Below are 15,371 nucleotides of genomic sequence, written 5' to 3'. Positions count from 1 at the left end.
TCAGATCTTTACCCCCATAAAGTTGCCTGATAAGAGAAGAGATGTTGATGATGTCTTTTAAATTTACATCCTTTAACCAGTGCAGAAACAAAATTCAAGTTTGAGCTTCTCTTAAGTCGATTGGTTGAGAAAGAGAAAAGGTCAGTTATATATCTGGGGGCTAGGCCAAAAAGTATCTTAAAGCAGAAACATGCTATGTAGAAGTGGGGAAGACAGATTCTGGATAGAACAAGGGAGAGAGAGGGTAGATGTTGTGGAGGGGAGACAGAAATGAGGGAGATGATGGAAGAGGATAAGTAAAAGGGGAGATGCTGGAAACCGGAGACTAGTACCAATACAATTGAAAAAAGTAAATAGCCAGACAACAAAGGTAGAAAAAATAATTTTAGTTTTAGTTTTAAGATAAAGTAGCTGTGTTAATAAACATTAATAAGTAAAAATAGAAAATGGAAATAAGGTGTTATCTTTTTATTGGATTAATTTTAATATCCTTTTGACTAACTTTAGAGACAAAAATATTATTCCTCAGGTCAGAACAGGATACCATAATAGTAGTGCACTGTCCTGACCTGAGGAAGGAGGTTTTGGCCTCTGAAAACTAATTGAAAATTACATTTAGTCCAATAAAATGGTATCATTTTCCTTTTTGTTAAAATTTGCATTTGCTAATTTGTAATGTAGTGGTTGAAATATGTCAGTCTTCTGTCATTATATTTTGCAGAGTACAGTCAGTGGGACACACATTGCTTTCTCTTTCTCTGGTATTGCTTTGTATGAAGAGTCTAGCTTTTGGGGGGTTCAGTTTAATTTTTATTGCTATATTGTAGTTACTTATTCTATGCTGGGTGAAGATCTCTGTTCTGCATGTTTGAAAGAGACATAGGTTTCTGTTAGCCCTAAGTGCATGATTGATCTGTTTTATTTAGCTTTCCAATAGGTTTATTGATGTTTTAGTGGACACTGCAGTGTTTTTGGTATTGTCTTTTCCTAGGTAGGTGCATGTGTGACTTGTGGAAGTTACTGCTATTATGGAATGTTGTAATTGCTCTGTAGGTCCTGAGAGACATTTGTAGTGTTTTATATTATTTATTGATTTATTTTATTTTATTTCTTATATACCGCTATAGCGTGAGGTTCAAAGCAGTTTACAATAAAGATGCAATAAAATAAAAATAAATAAAAATATTACTTAAGCTCACACTATACTTGGTAGTGGATTTTGGATTTGGATTTAGGTCATATCTCTCAGTAATGCTAATGTCACCACCCAGCAATTTTCTTATGTTCAGAAATGTTAAATTATCATTATTTGGGTGGAAATGGGGTACCAGCTTACTGGTAATGACATCACAGTGAAGTAGACTTTTGTCTGGGGAGCAGTGTTGGAGGCCTATCACAAGCTCCTCTCAAAGCTGCAATCATTCCAGAATAATTCAGATACAAGATATTTGAAAAATGCCCACCTTCCCTTCAGACAAAGGTATGCGCCGATGATCCTTTGAGTTTGTGTGCTTATTAGGATTTATTGATTTATTTTGATGCCTCTCACTCCCTCTCCCCCCCCCCCCCGGAGGGTACAACCCTAGACTACTGCCTAGTCTGGCTAATGGTACAGTCAGCCCTCTATATTTTCAGACTTATACAGTGCAGTACAGATGCATTATCTAGATAGCAACTGTATATCACAGCTAATGCCACCCCATTTTATCTGTGTGACCTTTGCTTTTCTACCAACTTATGCAGCTGTAAGTTATCTCTTTGAGGAGGAGGGATTTGAAAGCAAATGACATATCTGTGTAACTTCAGAAGTCTCGTGCATAAGTCATTTTCAATATTGAGCAAATGTCATTCAATAAAAATTCACAAATAAATAAAGCATTTGCTCAAGTCTGTTTTTGATCACATACGCTTGTGTTTTAAGCATGGAAACCACATCACTGTACATCTAAAACCTGTGGATACCATGTTGTAGTTCACAAGGAAGTAATTTACCTTTTTAACAAGACACAGGGCAGGATTAACCAATAGGCCAACTAGGCACGTGCCTAGGGCTCGAAATGGTCAGGGGGGCTCGATGAAGGAGGGCATCAACATTGTTTTTTCCAAACAGCGATGGGCTCCTCCAGCATCGATCGGCAATGCGCCCCCCTCACCCCGATTGGCAATGCAGCCCCCTCCCCCATCGACGGAAAGACAAGCAAGCAACGCGGGTAAGAAAGGCAACGGGAACTGTAATTTTGCAAGCGGTGCTGCTTGCCCAAAGCTTCCCTCTGATGCAGCTTCCTGTTTCTGCCTAGGCGCATGGTGGGGTGGAGCGGGGCAGGTGGCCCAGTATACTTGCATGCCTAGGGGCCCTCGATGAATTAATCCTGCCCTGACAAGACATCCTCTGTTTTTCAATGTCAAGAACAACAATCTGAACATACATGAGCTGACACAACTCAGCACTTAGGGGTCCTTTAACTAAGGCGCGCAAGCCGATTTAGCGCATGCTAAATCGGCTAGCGTGCCTTAGTAAAAGGGGGTTAGATTTTATTAAATATTGGTAGATACCAGATCTATACACAGAACAACTCCAAATCATAGGAATTCATGGAAAATTATAGGACAACTGTAGTCAAACGCGATATAAAGAAGTTGCCTTGACTCTGAAAAAATCCTGAACTGTGTAAATGGTGGACTAATGGAAAATACTCATCACATGCGAATCCCCTTCTCAGCTAAGGAGTTATTTGGTTCAATCTAGCAGATGTTCACTGCTGTGTCTAGATTATTTCTAAACTCTGTATTTTTTATGCCAGAGGCCTTCAATAATAAATAATAATAATAACTTTATTCTTCTATACCGTCATAGTCAGATGACTTCTAGGCGGCTCACATCAGCGAATTACAGAAAGCAAATGGTAAAGCTACAACATATTACACAAGGAATAGACAGAAAGAAAAAATAAATTTAGTGTGGCTTCTGATTAGGCGATGAATCGGTTAAACAGTACGGTTTTAAATACTTTCCGAAAGGTGCCTAGGTCAGCCTGGCTCTATTGGTTTCCCTATCCTGTGCTGGTGATCCCATAGCTAATCAGGTTTTCAGGGCATCATCCATGAATATGCATGACAGAAACTGCATACATTGGAAATCTGATCCATGCTAATTTATCTTATGCATATTCATGACTGATATTTTGAAAACTTGACTGGCTGTGGCATTGTAAAGCTAGATTTGAGAAGCCCTACCTTTAATATTTTACTCATCCATCAAAAAGCCAGTTCATATTGTCCATGGTGTCTGATTAATATTCAAGTATGCATCTTGATGTTTGTCCAAGAGTTTGATAAAAATCTGTTTCCTGCAACAGCCACTTTGTAAGTTATCTCCTGATTTAGTAACTGTTACCACAGAAACCATACCATAGTAACATAGTAACATAGTAGATGACGGCAGATAAAGACCCGAATGGTCCATCCAGTCTGCCCAACCTGATTCAATTTAAATTTTTTTTTTTTTTCTTCTTCTTAGCTATTTCTGGGCGAGAATCCAAAGCTTTACCCGGTACTGTGCTTGGGTTCCAACTGCCGAAATCTCTGTTAAGACTTACTCCAGCCCATCTACACCCTCCCAGCCATTGAAGCCCTCCCCTGCCCGTCCTCCTCCAAACGGCCATGCACAGACACAGACCGTACAAGTCTGCCCAGTAACTGGCCTAGTTCAATCTTTAATATTATTTTCTGATTCTAAATCTTCTGTGTTCATCCCACGCTTCTTTGAACTCAGTCACAGTTTTACTCTCCACCACCTCTCTCGGGAGCGCATTCCAGGCATCCACCACCCTCTCCGTAAAGTAGAATTTCCTAACATTGCCCCTGAATCTACCACCCCTCAACCTCAAATTATGTCCTCTGGTTTTACCATTTTCCTTTCTCTGGAAAAGATTTTCTTCTACGTTAATACCCTTTAAGTATTTGGAAGTCTGAATCATATCTCCCCTGTCTCTCCTTTCCTCTAGGGTATACATATTCAGGGCTTCCAGTCTCTCCTCATACGTCTTCTGGCGCAAGCCTCCTATCATTTTCGTCGCCCTCCTCTGGACCGCCTCAAGTCTTCTTACGTCTTTCGCCAGATACGGTCTCCAAAACTGAACACAATACTCCAAGTGGGGCCTCACCAATGACCTGTACAGGGGCATCAACACTTTCTTCCTTCTACTGACTACGCCTCTCTTTATACAGCCCAGAATCCTTCTGGCAGCAGCCACTGCCTTGTCACACTGTTTTTTCGCCTTTAGATCTTCGGACACTATCACCCCAAGGTCCCTCTCCCCGTCCGTGCATATCAGCTTCTCTCCTCCCAGCATATACGGTTCCTTCCTATTATTAATCCCCAAATGCATTACTCTGCATTTCTTTGCATTGAATTTTAGTTGCCAGGCATTAGACCATTCCTCTAACTTTTGCAGATCCTTTTTCATATTTTCCACTCCCTCTTCGGTGTCTACTCTGTTACAAATCTTGGTATCATCTGCAAAAAGGCACACTTTTCCTTCTAACCCTTCAGCAATGTCACTTACCTACATATTGAACAGGATTGGCCCCAGCACCGAACCCTGAGGGACTCCACTAGTCACCTTTCCTTCCTTCGAGCGACTTCCATTAACCACCACCCTCTGGCGTCTGTCTGACAGCCAGTTTCTGACCCAGTTCACCACTTTGGGTCCTAACTTCAGCTCTTCAAGTTTGTTCAACAGCCTCCTATGAGGAACTGTATCAAAGGCTTTGCTGAAATCCAAGTAAATTACATCTAGCATATGTCCTCGATCCAGCTCTCTGGTCACCCAATCAAAAAATTCAATCAGGTTCGTTTGGCACGATTTACCTTTTGTAAAACCATGTTGCCTCGGATCCTGTAACCCATTAGATTCAAGGAAATACACTATCCTTTCTTTCAGCAAAACTTCCATTATTTTTCCAACAACTGAAGTGAGGCTCACCGGCCTGTAGTTTCCTGCTTCATCCCTGTGACCACTTTTATGAATTGGGACCACATCCGCTCTCCTCCAATCCCCAGGAATCACTCCCGTCTCCAGAGATTTGTTGAACAAGTCTTTAATAGGACTCGCCAGAACCTCTCTGAGCTCCCTTAGTATCCTGGGATGGATCCCGTCTGGTCCCATCGCTTTGTCCACCTTCAGTTTTTCAAGTTGCTCATAAACACCCTCCTCCGTGAACGGCGCAGAATCTACTCCATTTTCTCGTGTAACTTTGCCAGACAATCTCGGTCCTTCTCCAGGATTTTCTTCTGTGAACACAGAACAGAAGTATTTGTTTAGCACATTTGCTTTCTCCTCATCACTCTCCACATATTTGTTCCCAGCATCTTTTAGCCTAGCAATTCCATTTTTTATCTTCCTCCTTTCACTAATATATCTGAAAAAAATTTTATCTCCCTTTTTTACATTTTTAGCCATTTGTTCTTCCGCCTGTGCCTTCGCCAAACGTATCTCTCTCTTGGCTTCTTTCAGTTTCACCCTGTAGTCCTTTCTGCTCTCCTCTTCTTGGGTTTTTTTATATTTCATGAACGCCAACTCTTTCGCCTTTATTTTCTCAGCCACTAGGTTGGAGAACCATATCGGCTTCCTTTTTCTCTTGTTTTTATTGATTTTCTTTACATAAAGGTCCGTAGCCATTTTTATCGCTCCTTTCAGCTTAGACCACTGTCTTTCCACTTCTCTTATGTCCTCCCATCCTAACAGCTCTTTCTTCAGGTACTTTCCCATTGCATTAAAGTCCGTACGTTTGAAATCTAGGACTTTAAGTATCGTGCGGCCGCTCTCCCCTTTAGCCGTTATATCAAACCAAACCGTTTGATGATCGCTACTACCCAGGTGAGCACCCACTCGAACATTAGAGATACTCTCTCCATTTGTGAGGACCAGATCCAATATCGCTTTTTCCCTTGTGGGTTCCGTCACCATTTGTCTGAGCAGAGCCTCTTGAAAGGCATCCACAATCTCCCCACTTCTTTCCGATTCCGCAGACGGAACATTCCAGTCTGCATCCGGCAGGTTGAAATCTCCCAACAGCAAAACCTCCTCTTTCCTTCCAAACTTTTGGATATCCACAATCAGATCCTTATCAATTTGCTGCGATTGAGTCGGAGGTCTGTAGACTACACCCACGTAGATAGAAGTTCCATCTTCTCTTTTCAGAGCAATCCATATCGCTTCTTCCTCTCCCCAAGTCCCTTGCATTTCGGTCGCTTGGATATTGATCTTTACATAGAGAACTACTCCTCCACCTTTTTGACTATCTCTGTCCTTCCTAAAAAGATTATATCCCGGTATGTTTGCATCCCATCCATGTGATTCACTGAACCATGTCTCTGTGATAGCAACAATATCTAGATCTGCCTCTAATATCAGGGCTTGCAGATCATGAACTTTGTTGCTTAGACTGCGAGCATTTGTGGTCATCGCTTTCCAGCTATTTTTCAGCGATAATCTCCTTTTTCGTATGGATTTTTGTGTCGTTTCACTTTCCGTTGCAATACTAAGAAATGAGTTGGTAATATTGCTTATGTTGCAGTCTTTACTACTATCACATCTTTTCTTTTGCCAGGGGTGGTCTCTATAATTATCCTTCGTACATACACCACCCCCACCTTCTAGTTTAAATGCCTAGAAAAATATTGTCTAAATTTCTCTGCAAGGTTTCTTTTTCCTGCTGTAGTAATATGTAGCCCATCAGTGCAATATAGCTTCTTGTCCTTCCATGTATTTCCCCATCCTCCTATGTACCTGAAGCCTTCTTGATGACACCAGGCTCTGAGCCATCTATTAAAGTCCTCTGTGTTTTTCACTCTTTGCTCTCCTTTTCCATATGCAGGCAGTATTTCAGAAAAAGCTAAAGTCTTTACAAAAGGTTTCACGCCCTCACCAAGCTCCCGAAAAGCTTTCTGTGCTGCAAGTGTGGAGTTGTTGGCCAGGTCATTTGTTCCCAGATGGATAACAACCACAGGCAGATGCTAGTCAAATTAGCTTTTACCCATATGCTTGCTAACCCAATCTACTGTTAGTAATCTCCCTCATCTAAAGTGAAATTATCCAATTTACCTTTCAATCCTGAGACTTCCTGCCTGTATAGATTTTAGAAACCTCCTCCAGTCTGTGTTTCTATGTGGTTTAGACAATTTCAACTTGGTATATTTGGGCTTTCTTCCAACCTCTTTAAAAGCTCTCCAGTTGGTGCAGAACACTGCAGCCTGTCTCGACAGGCAGTAAATATTTTGAATCCATTTTTCCTATGCTGCTGGTGCTTCATTGGCTCCCAGTAGACCAAAGGGTTAAACTTCAAATATGTTCTTTGATTTTTGCATTCTTTCAAGAGGATGGCCCGTTATCTGCATAAGTTTTTGGCACACCATACACCCTTCTGGTAGTTGTGTTCTAATTTAACTGTGCAGTTATTTATCCCTCTCTGAAAGCAGTGTAATAATGTAGCTGGAACAGAAAGCTGTGCTATTTCTATTGCCAGTCTGCACCTTGGAGCTTTATTGCCCATTTCTTTTCAAGCTGCAAATGTTATTTTTTTTATATATTTTCAGAAGATCACTTACAGTGTTCCTATTTTTCTCAAGATTTTAAAGATCATTCTTTAATTAACAATGTATATTAATTTGTGTTTATGTTTTGTGCAGCCTCATCAATTTATCCTAGTTTAAGGTGTAACCACAGAGAACTGTATTGTACAGGTTTATCGGAATATAAGATTGTTAAATACATGCATACATACATTTACCTGTCAGAGTGTTCTAATTGTTAAGGGCCAGATTCTGCAATCACTGCCTACATTGGCGGGCAATTTAGAAAATGTCACTGATAGTATTTCTATCATGCTACAGCACCATTTGCAGAATCATGCCTACCATTAAACATATACACTGGTAATATAGGCCAGGGTTTTGAAGGCCTACATTCCTGGCGCCTATGTTTGATGAGAATCATGTCTACAGAGGCGTCTAGCTGCGCCTAAGATCATTTTCGATGTAAACCACAGCTAATTTGTGTGGCGCAGTGGTTGGATCTACAGCCTCAGCACCCTGGGGTTGTGGGTTCAAACCCCGCGCTGCTCCTTGTGACCCTGGGCAAAGTCACTTAATCCTCCATAGCCCCAGGTACGTTAGATAGATTGTGAGCCCACCGGGACAGAGAGGGAAAAATGCTTGAGTACCTGATTGTAAAAACCGCTTAGATAACCTTGATAGGCGGTATATAAAAATCCTAATAAACTTGAACTTGAAACTTTTATTTTATGTTATCATGAGCACATTCTTTCTTATCAAGCAGACACTTGGGATAAAGATTTCAAACAGTTACTATTGTCCTCTGTTTCTTATTTACATTGTAGGAAACAATTCAAAACTTTATTTGTTCTCCAAATTTTTGTTCAATTAACCACCAACTTTTAGGTTCTCTTTTCATTCAATTGTAGTTTTATTATTTAATCTTTTGTTAACTACATAGAACTTAATGGTTATACAGTCTAGAAATTGCTTTTCTGTTATGTAGGTGCCTCTGTAGATGCAGTTATGGTGTCCTTTTTTGGAGGCACCTATGGTTATTTAAATTTATTTATTTATATCACTTATATCCTAAGTGGTTTGCATTCAGGTACTTTATCATATATCCCTATCTGTCCCGGTGGGCTCAAACTCTATCTAGTGTACCTGGGGCAATAAGGGGATTAAGTGACTTGCCCAGGGTCACAATGAGCAGTATGGGATTTGAACCCACAACCTCAGGGTGCTAAGGCTGTAGCTCTAACCACTGTGCCACACACTCCCAGTTTCAAATGACACGGTCAGTTAAGGGAAGAGGTGAAGTCAAGGGGTTTTCTGTGGGATAATGGGGTGGAGATACGGAACAGTGTTAATGGGGTTTCAGTTCTGATTATTTCTCTGGTATCGACTTGTCTGGCTCATGGTTTCACTCTGTAACTATTTAAAAGTTGAATATTGTGTTTCACTGCACTCTCTCAGGTGTGCAACTTTTACGGTCCAGGGCTCGGTGACTAGGAAGGAGCTCTGGACATGTGTATAGCTTTTTTGATCTTCTGTTTTTTTCCACAACTTGGTCTTTTTTGATGGTTCGCATTGTGACTTGGAATGTGAGAGGTGTTAACTCCCCAGTGAAATGAATTAAAATTTTACAAAAATTACAAAGTTATTCTATTCTTTCAAATTTTGAATGTAATTCTTGTTTTTAGTTTGAATGTAATCCGCCTTGAACCGCAAGGTAATGGCGTAATAGAAATCACTAATGTAATGTAATGTAGATGCTATGATGCTTCAGGAGACATAACTTACCCAAATTGAACACGCTACGTTTCAAAGAAGCTGGGTAAATACTTGTATTGCAGCGGTGGCGCAGGGAAAGAGAAGTGGAGTGGCGATTTTGTTCCTTAAGGGGGTGGCCTCTCAGCCATGGTTGCAGTTCATCCAGGGAGCCGCTTTATTTTCTGCACAATTGTGGGCCAATGCATGTTGCTGGGCAATGTACAGTATATGCTCCTAACACTTAAGATCACTTTTTTTTTTTTTTTTTACAAGAGATTGCAGACTATTCTGCTTTCACATACTTCGATCCCAATTGTGCTGGGCGGCGATTTCAACACTCCTTGGGATCCATTTCTGGACAAATTGGTCCCTCCTATCAGGGGCCTGTCATCGGATCCCAGAGGCCTTCCCCACTTGTGTCAACTTCTGGATGTCATAAATGTATGAAGGGTTTTACATCCGACTGACAGGGATTTTACCCACTTGTCTTAAGCGCATTCTATGCAGTCTTGCATTGACTATCTGTTGGGGGTCCAGGGAACTTTTTATACATATTGCGAAGATGGAGATTGGGCCATATGCGATTTCTGATCATGCCTGGGTTTGGATGGACTGGATGCCTCTGGGCATGCTTGGGCGACATCCCCATTGGGCCTATCCTTTGTGGTTAGCAGGTGACTCAAAATTTTATGATTCTTTGCTGAAATGTTAGCGGGATTATCAATACCATGTGGATGATCTGTTTTTATATTGGGTAGTCGTGAAAGCCATACTATGGGGCATATTATCAGTTATGTTAACATAAGAACATAAGAAATGGATTCGCCGGATCAGACCCTAGGTCCATCCAGTCCGGCGACCCGCACCCGCGGAGGCCAAGTCAGGTGTTCCCTGTTGAGAAACCTTGTTTACTTGTATCCCTCAATGTGATTTGCGAGAAGGTGTGCATCCAACTTGCCCTTGAATCCCTGAATGGTGGTCTCCATCACGACCTCCTCCGGGAGTGCGTTCCAAGCGTCCACCACTCGTTGTGCAAAGCAGAATTTCCTGATATTTGTCCTAGGCCTGGTGCCCCTCAGCTTCAATCCATGACCTCTTGTCCAAGTCACATTGGACAATGTGAATAACGATGTTTCTTGCTCTATTTTGTCGAATCCTTTTAATATTTTAAAAGTCTCTATCATGTCCCCTCGCAGTCTTCTCTTCTCGAGGGTGAACAATCCCAGTTTTCCGAGGCGTTAGTCAGGTTAGGAAAGTGCGAGGCAGGGAGATCTTGTGTTTGTCTCAACAGGTAGTCACGGCGCCTCAACCTCCTCTCCCTTCAGGTTAATTTTTTTAAATTGGCCGCTTTCTCTGTTCCTTAGGGGCTTTATTGGAGAATATTCGGAAGTATAGTGATTTCTCAGGCTTCTGGCTGAATCTTTCTAAATCAGAGGCATTGCCATCTTCAGCAACTTTGCTGGGTCAGTGGGGTCCCTCTTTTCCATTATGCTGTGCAACAAAATCATTCAGATATCTGGGGATACAGCTCCTGTCGCAGGTGAATAAACTTTATTCAGTCAATATCCCGTTGCTCTTACAGAATACACGGGCTCAGCTGGAGTGGTGGCAGGATCTTCCTCTTACCCTTTTAGGTAGAATCACATTGATCAAAGATGGTGATCTTTCTGTGGTGGTTTTATGTGCTGCAAGTGCTGCCTCTGAAGTTAATGAAGAGAGACTTGAGGGAGTTAGGTTGTTTTCCCGTTTCTGTTGGAACAGATGAAAACCTAAGCTATGGCATCTCTATCTTGTGGTGGACTGGCTAGAGGGGGGGGGTTAGGTCTCCCCGATTTGGGCTCCAATATAGCTTGTATGTTGCGCCATTTGAAGGATGGGCTCTTTGGAGCATCAGTATACCCCCACTTCTCTTGAATCCACCTTTTACATCGCATACTCTAGATTCGCATTATTACACCTACCATGAGCAGCCCTTCTGCAGAATCCACACCAGTGTTCTTTTGAAATCTATGCAAGCAGCATGTGAGTTTCTGGTGTGAGCTTTAGTCACCACACCTTTACAAAGGAACTCTGCTTTTGAGCCTGGGATGGGCAATCCAGTTTTTGAGCGATGGGGAGCTGGTGGTATTTCGCTCTTAGAGCATCTCTTGGATGAGGTGGGTCAGTTAATCCCTGTGGCTTCTCTTGTGCCTCAGTTGGGACTCAATGGGGTGACACATTTGCATTCTGCCAGGCTAAGCACTATATAGCATCCCTGCTGAAAATGCAATTGCTCCCTTATTTGGGTCCTCAGCTTCAAATGTTTTTTGATAGAGTTGAAGCTACACAAGGCTTTGACTCACTTTGTGAGTCCCAAAGATCTGTGCTCAATGAAGGCACGGTGGGAGACTGAGCTAGAGAGTTGTGCGGGGACAGAAATTCCACCCGTCCCCACCAGTCCCCGCCAAAATTCCACCTGTCCCCGTGAAAAATCCCTCTCTCCCCACTCATCCCCGCGAGGAATCCCCTCCGTCCCCACCCGTCCCCGTGAGGAATCCCCTCCGTCCCTGCCCGTCCCTATAAACTTCAGAAATAGTTATTTCATTTAATTATGCTACTGAATTAAAGGCTCTGGTAGAGATCCATTTACAAATAAGCAAAGACACTTTATTAATTTGGAAATATTAATTGGGAAGAATACATGCTTTGTAAATGGGTTTCTACCAGAGCCTCTAATGTAAATATAAAATATAAATACTCAGCTGATGAGGACCGCCAAGCTTTCAGCTGAGGACTTCCTCTGCAGTTGGCCAGGGTCCCTTTTGCCAAGTTTGGCAGGCAGTAGTAGTGTCCCTGAGTCACAGATGCTGACATCTCAGTGGCTCATGGATGCTGCCAGCAACTGCTGCGCTTGGTGGAGGGGAGTTCTGGCCGTCTCTAGAGGAGGTCCTTTGCTGGCAGTGCTTGGGGATCCCCACCAGCCAAAGCAAGGGTCAGCAAGTACTTCAACACTGTAGAAATAAAACCAGAAATGCATTTCCTTTTCTTTTGAACACAATACAAAGACATCTGCTATATACATTTCCCAAAGCTAATATATTTTAGTCAATAAATTCTGTTTGTTATCTTTGTTATCTGGAGACTTATTTTTCCATCAAGTTGGTCCCAGTTTCTTTTTTCTGCTTTCCCATCTTCTGTAAATTCTTCTGTTGCTGTCCATTGGTTCTTCCTACAATGGTCCAGCATTTATCCCTCTCTCATCCCCCGGACCATGTGCAGCATCTTTCGCCCCTGCCCACCAACCCACCAACATTCCTCCCTCTTGCATCCCTTTCATTCTGTCCCACTGTTCTCTTTCCATCACATCACTCCCTCCCTATGACCAAAAATTCTCTTTTCTTCCATTCCCCATGTACACAATAATTTCTCTTTCCCTCTCACTGACACACCCACACCTAATTCTCCCTTTCTATTCCCTCCCCCACCTCAGCATCTCTTTCCCTACCTTCCTTCATCCTCTCTCCCAAGCTCATGCCTTGAAGGTCTGTGTCCCAAAACACACTCCCTCCCCCCCTTCTGTGTCCCGTGTTTGCCTCCCACATTTGACCCCTTCTGTGTCCCACGTTTGCATCCAGATAACAGCAAGGGTTGGAGGCAGCTCGAGCCGAGAGGCTCGTCTTCTTTTCCTGCCTACAGCACGAACATGTAGCCGACTGAAGTCTTCCCCCAACGTCAGAGCTGACGTCAGAGGAAAGGCTTTGCATCAGTTATGTGCAGCATGCAGGGCCTATTGGAAATACTGAGTGCCCATGAGCTTGTGTCCTGAAAACTTTCTTTGCACGGCGGATCCGTTTGGTCTCCACAAGCCACAGAATTGAGGATTTCTCCCCCCCCCCCCCCAAGTTTTTTTTTTTTTGCAGTAATTTTTTGTTCCGATTCACCTGCCATGCCTGTCCCTGGAATCTGGCACCGTCCGGCCTCTCCACTGCTACCCTTCCTGAACTGTTGGGTGGCGTGCCAGTTCCACGGGGAAAGGGGCATTTCCATCCAGGACCATGGCTTCTGCCAGCCCATCTCCATCCCCCTGTGCATGGACATCGCCTACAACCAGACCGTCATGGCCCTATATATTGAGCATTTTTCCATAACTGGCATCATGAAAATAAAGCAGTAAAAGTCCAAACAAACAGTAACTGGTGCCTTTTCAGTTACTGTTACCTGTTAATTAACTGGAACTGCTGGGCCACAAGGACCAGGAGGACGCCGGCCTGGAGGTGCACCAGTTCTACCCGCTGGTAAAGGTACACTGCTCATCGGAGCTCAAGTTTTTCCTCTGCTCCATGTATGCCCCGGTGTGCACGGTGCTGGAGCAAGCCAGCCATCCCGCCATGTTGGTCCATCTGCGAATGGGTGCAGCAGGGCTGCAAGGCTCTGATGAACACTTCGGCTTCCAGTGGGCAGAACCATTCGGAAGATGGGGGGGGGGGGTAGGTGCTGTTCTCCAACACCGCTCCCCTGCTCTACAGAGCGGCCAAGTACGCCACCTCTGACCAGCCTTTCCACTGCTCATGGGTGCTTGGAGGAAAAGGACTGCAAGGCCCCTCATCAGCTGGACAGAGGTGAAAGCTATGTGTCCTTCAGCCAGGAAGAGATCTGCTCGCTACCCTTCACGTGACTGACTGGAGCCTTCTCTCTGACGCCAGTTCTGATGTCGGGGGTTAGACTTCCGGTCGGCTAGTGTGTGTGCTGCAGGACGCAGGTAGGAAAAGAAGAGGAGCCTCTCTCTCGCTGCCTCCAACCCCGCGGGATCCCCGCGACCCGAAGGGGGAACCTGCGGGATTCCTGTCGTCCCCGTGCAGCTCTCTAGACTGAGCTTCATATCGATTTGACAACACTAAGATATATTAAGCAATATCAAAGAGATTCCTAGGTTAGTTACTGGAGGAGGGCTGTGTGAATGCTATGCAAGGGTGTTATATTTCACTCAAATTCAACTTTCTAAAATTGGTGGTCTTGATTCCCCTCCCCCCTCCGTGCCTTAAATCTGGTAGGAAGCCCAATTCTTTTTCACATTCTTTTTTTGGGACTGTTGGCCTATTCAAAGCTACTGGGGGGTGGTGGTGCGATACTTGTGCTCTCTCCTCCAGTGTCCCATTGTGGGCAGTTATTGTTGGTTCTGCCGGGTGCTTTCCAAGGGGTGCCGAAGGGGAGGGGAGTGACTTTATTCTGTCGTAAGGTGGGTCTCTTGGCTCACAAATTACAATCCTGGACTTTGGCCGTCATACCTTCATTTTAGAGGTGGAGAGCACCGGTCCACCTGGCCACCTGGAAGGTTCATGCAGTTGAACTCCAACCAAAATGGTGTGTATAGTTCTTGCTCACCTGGGTGGTTTATCTAGATTTGTTAGCCCCACAGGGGTGTAGTCTGCTCTTAAACATGCTGGGACCATGAGCTAGCAACCTTGTCCCTCAGTTGCATTCAAGTCATTGATGGATAGCTTTCTGGTTTTACTTTTGGATAGAGGGGGGTTGATTTAGTTCCCTCTGGGACTTTAAGAAACTTGGTCTTAAGAGAGTACAACTGTAGGATTTGATGTGGGTGTCAAGGTGGGGAGGGGGTTCCTTTGTATTATGGATTTGTCAGGCTATTGAGTTTGGGAGAGGGGCGCTGCTTGGGGTGGGTTGGGGTGGGGAAAGACTACATTAAATTAGGCCTTAATATAAAACTGTTGATAGCTGGAGCCTTATTCCTTGCATTGTTGTTTTGGTCTTCCTATTAGTAATGTTTTGCTTGTTATGCTGTATCATTGACTCTCCATTGCTATCAATAAAAAATGTTTGAAAATAAATGACATGATCAATGACCACGCCAATTAACACCAATTAAAACAATGTTTAGAGAATTTGGGCCTAAGGGCCAATTAATATTAATCCTGCAGTGGTCAGCATTTTTAAAAACAACATCTCTGTGAGTAAAAAACCACTAGATATTCAGTGCTGGTATCCAGATACTGGCTGGTGCTGAATATCCAGTGCTGAGACTAAAAGTGGCACGGACCTCAGG

At 43.4% G+C, this 15,371-nt stretch overlaps 2 protein-coding genes across 6 annotated transcripts in view; one reads left to right on the top strand and one right to left on the bottom strand.

Annotated features, from left to right (window-relative positions):
• Positions 1-13,972, bottom strand: part of LOC117359614 — a 387,942-nt gene extending 373,970 nt beyond the window's left edge. The window contains exon 1 of one of the 3 annotated variants that reach the window (XR_004539280.1): positions 13,526-13,962. The gene's annotated coding sequence lies outside the window, so the exon portion shown is untranslated. Of the gene's footprint in view, positions 1-13,525 lie in introns of all 3 variants that reach the window. The other 2 variants (XR_004539279.1, XM_033942757.1) reach the window with 2 other exon arrangements.
• Positions 13,917-15,371, top strand: part of LRRC27 (leucine rich repeat containing 27) — a 125,397-nt gene continuing 123,942 nt past the window's right edge. The window contains exon 1 of one of the 3 annotated variants that reach the window (XM_033942753.1): positions 13,917-14,066. The gene's annotated coding sequence lies outside the window, so the exon portion shown is untranslated. The other 2 variants (XM_033942751.1, XM_033942754.1) reach the window with 2 other exon arrangements.

This window comes from Geotrypetes seraphini, chromosome 4, assembly GCF_902459505.1.
Source record: "Geotrypetes seraphini chromosome 4, aGeoSer1.1, whole genome shotgun sequence".
NCBI classification, from domain to species: Eukaryota; Metazoa; Chordata; class Amphibia; order Gymnophiona; family Dermophiidae; genus Geotrypetes; species Geotrypetes seraphini.
Note: the sequence above shows the minus strand (reverse complement) of the source record. Positions and strands in the feature narration are given on the sequence as shown.